The following is a 3,424-nucleotide window of genomic DNA, read 5'->3' on the forward strand; positions in this document are numbered from 1 at the left end:
CTAATAAAAAAAAATTTCGAAAATACATAAGTTATTTTACATTTATAACAGACATATTAATACAACAAAAAACATTCAATACCAACTACATTGTTTTCAAATAAAATGTTAACCTTATTAATGTACTTCGTTATGCATTGGGTGAAAATAATCCCACCGCACACAAATCCAACAACTTCCAATACCATTCACAAATTCATATTTTCGTTTTTAGTTATTTATACATGAAACAATTTAACTAATGTAGACATACAAAAATGTAAGACAACCAAAAAATTTTCATGAAAAACTTATAAAAATACACGCGTCTCACCTGCCATGTGTGCTTTCAAAGCCGATTCGCCCATATTCCCTATATCGAAAACTTTACAGCACAATCGGCATCTTGCCTTGTGCTTGTCTGGGTCACGGGAAAGCCACTTTTTGTACTGCTCTTTTTCGAGCCAAAGTATGTTAAAGACACACTTCCCCGGCATCACGGTCAAGATAACTTCACTAGCAGATAACCTTTCTCACAAGAAAAAACAATCACACCAAGTCAAAACAACGAAACTTCTGCATTTACGCGCCAAAACACTAACACAGCTACTACAGCGCGCTCTGTTCAGTAGTTATGAGCACTATAAGCCGGTAAACCGATAATTCCGGTATATTTTGTGCACTAACAAAAGTATTCTGGTACATCGTACGACATTTACTAAGCTATTCGGCCCAATATTTGTACCATCAAAACATAGTCGTACTACCGTTACGTAACATCCAATGCGCAACAAAGGAAAAAGTTATTTCTAAAGTCAACACGACAAACGTAAAAAAGTAAGCACTTTTAAGGGCCCTTAAAAACAGTATTCAAAAATAAGGACTTTTTAAGGACTTCTAAGGACCGTACGAACCCTGGAGGTTCTACTGTATTGTAATTTCAGCATCAATATGAAATATATACTTACAACCTTTAAAAATCTGGAAATAGCTTTCACAGATTTATCTAAAATGTTCCTTATGTAAAGCCTATATCAACATTGCAAGCATAGGGTGCTCCGTACCCCCTTTATAGACCCCTCTCCCCAACCAACTTTCCAATGTTTCTGTTTTCAGAAAACAGAAATAATAATAAAGGATGAGAGCATGTTCATCAAACCCTGGCATACACCTTATAAAGAATAATTAATGATTTCAGAAAACTGACAGTCTAGCAATAAGTTCCTTTTACAATCACTAACATAAAACTTAACAACCAAAATTTAATTTCTCGAAAAACAGAAATAGTGCAGCCAGTTCTTTTATTTAATTCTCTGGCACATCTCAAACACAAATATTTTTTTAAGACTTCAGTAAACAGAAATAGTCCAGCGACGAGAATTCATGCACATAATATCCAAATATTATGATTTCGGGAAACAGAAATAGTTCAGCAATCAGAAGTTTTTTTATCCATCATATGCCTCCTAACCCACAAATATTTAGATTATCAAAACAAATAGCCCAGCGGAGAAAATTTATTTTTCAATCACCTGGCCCCTCTCACCAGAAAACAGAAAAGTCATGATTGATTTTTAATCCCAAGGCCTCTTCCAACCCAAAATATTTAAAATATCTGAAAACAAAAATAACCCAGCGATGAGAGCTTGTTTTCAATTCCTGCTTCCTCACATTCACAAATATTTTAAGAATTCAGAAAACCAATAAGACGAGAGAAGAGAGCTTGATTTACAATCAAATTGCACATTCCAACCCGCATTATTTAAGATAATCGAAAACAGGAATACTACAGAGATGGGAGCTCTTTTATTCAATTCATACCGCACTTTTAATGATATACAAATACTTAAGTTTTCAGAAAGCTGAAATAAGTACGCCAGCGGTTCAGATTTACACGAACTCGGTAAACTTCAGAAAACATGCTGGCGCAAGGTAATAGACAATGAAAAAAATTAACGCAACCAAAATCATCGCCAAATGATAAAAAATTGTCAAAAAAACAAAGCAAATAAACGCTATTGTTAGAATCCATTCTTCCAACGACCATATATCATTCTTCAACGATTGTTTTACACATAGAGTAAATAAAGTACTAGGTTTTACAAATGACTTCCTCTTGATGTTCATAGAATAACAAGGTTTGAGATGAGAAGCATAATATCCATCAAGTTCTGTCCCCGCCTGAACACGCCTGAATATTCATCTTCGGCCAACCACGAGAAATGTTTTATATTTACGCAGGAAAAAATTAATTCAAATATTAAAACTAGTCGGCTCGGATAGCTACATTAAAACACTTTAAAACACTATGGACGAGGGAGTAGTTAGTTTAGTATAGCTACATTAAAATAAACAGAGAAATATAAATATAAATAAATAAAACCGAGGTTGGCCGGAGGTGAATATTCTAGCGTGTTCGGGCAGTAAACTTTATAACTTGAACATACATATTAGCTATACAAATTTTGGTAGCGTATTTCTAATTGTAAACAAGCTCAAATTAGTTCGATTATTTTGTCACTCTACTGCATGATATTATGCAAAACAGTTTTTGCTTTCATTGCAACATAAAAAGCATTTACAATGAAAGCACCAACCAAGAGTGTGGCCTGGATTGAATCCCCTTTTGGAGCATAGTTCACAGCGTCCACGCTTCGGTCCAAATTTTGGCCAATGGATGCCTCTATTACCCAGACGAACATCAGCAGGAACAGATTCCATTTTCCCTCTTCTTTTTGAGCTGCTGGGGCTACTGCTACTGCCTGGCTCTCCTTTCCTCTTGCTTTGCCGTGTCTTCTTTGACAACTGTAAACTTTTGAATGACATCAACCTAACTGCAACATCCTTTCTGTAGTCGAGTAACGCATTCTTTTCTCCAGTAACTTCTGAATGCACAACATACCTAAGAATTGACAAATGCAATGTCAACTAATCCCCAGAATAGCCTATGCCACCATTTTTTTGATCGTCTGTTGACCCCATATGTGATAAAAAGACGATCTGCATGGTCAACAGCTTCCATAAATAAATTGTAATCATTGATTACCTGTGGACACAAAAAAATTCCCTTTTTCTTCAATCTTTTCCCTTCCTTGTAACAGTTGTAGTTTCTGAATCATGGTAGTTCGAAGCAATGTACACAGCCTTAGAATCTTTCCACTTGTACACACCAATACCACTCTGAGATATTCTGTAGTCAAAGTCACCCATTGCCATTTTTTTGTCCTCTGCTAGAGATGGAACATATTTTCTTTGAGGTCGTATTGTACCACAAGCCAATGTACCATCAACTCGAAGTTTCTCTAGAAGTGGTAACGATGTAAAGTAGTTGTCGAAAACAAGAATCCTGTTAGTATTTTTCACAGTTTCGGAGAGTGACAGTACCACTTTCTCTCCCAAGCCATAGCCTTCAAATTCACAATTCATTTTCTCGTGTTTTCCTTGG

The 3,424-nt window shown here is 35.6% G+C and overlaps 1 protein-coding gene across 1 annotated transcript in view; it reads right to left on the reverse strand.

The window, feature by feature from the left end:
• The window catches only part of LOC134527558 (uncharacterized), a 29,265-nt gene extending 26,986 nt beyond the window's left edge, over positions 1–2,279 (reverse strand). Inside the window, exon 1 of the mRNA XM_063360347.1 lies at positions 314–2,279. The gene's annotated coding sequence lies outside the window, so the exon portion shown is untranslated. The remainder of the gene's footprint in view (positions 1–313) is intronic.
• Positions 2,280–3,424: the final 1,145 nt, after the last annotated feature.

This window comes from Bacillus rossius, chromosome 1, assembly GCF_032445375.1.
Source record: "Bacillus rossius redtenbacheri isolate Brsri chromosome 1, Brsri_v3, whole genome shotgun sequence".
NCBI classification, from domain to species: Eukaryota; Metazoa; Arthropoda; class Insecta; order Phasmatodea; family Bacillidae; genus Bacillus; species Bacillus rossius.